Source organism: Lithobates pipiens, unplaced genomic scaffold (assembly GCF_037356315.1).
Source record: "Lithobates pipiens isolate NorthernLeopardFrog02 unplaced genomic scaffold, aLitPip1_a1.2 Scaffold_83, whole genome shotgun sequence".
NCBI lineage: Eukaryota > Metazoa > Chordata > Amphibia > Anura > Ranidae > Lithobates > Lithobates pipiens.
Genome location: NW_027507907.1, coordinates 960,001 through 960,360, shown reverse-complemented (window position 1 = coordinate 960,360; position 360 = coordinate 960,001).

Sequence of the window (360 nt, the reverse complement as noted above, 5' to 3'; positions counted from 1 at the left end):
AATAGGGCACACTTGTGAACTCTAGATCCGCATACCACCCCTTTAATGTCTTGGTTTTGTCTGATAGCTATCGCAAGGGTCTCGATTGCCATGGCAAAAATCAGAGGGGACAAAGGGCAACCTTGCCTAGTTCCTTGTCTTATGGCGATGGATTTGGAGTAGAAGCCCTGTATACGGATTCTCGCTGTAGGGGTCGAGTATAGGGCCTGTATTAGGCCAATAAAGCGTTGCCCAAAGCCCCATTTGCGGAGGATAGCAAAAATATAAGGCCAAGAGACCGAGTCAAAGGCCTTTTGTAGATCAAGCGAAAGAAGCATACCCGATTGTTGTGGTCCACCCGCCCAGTTTGTTTGGAGAATG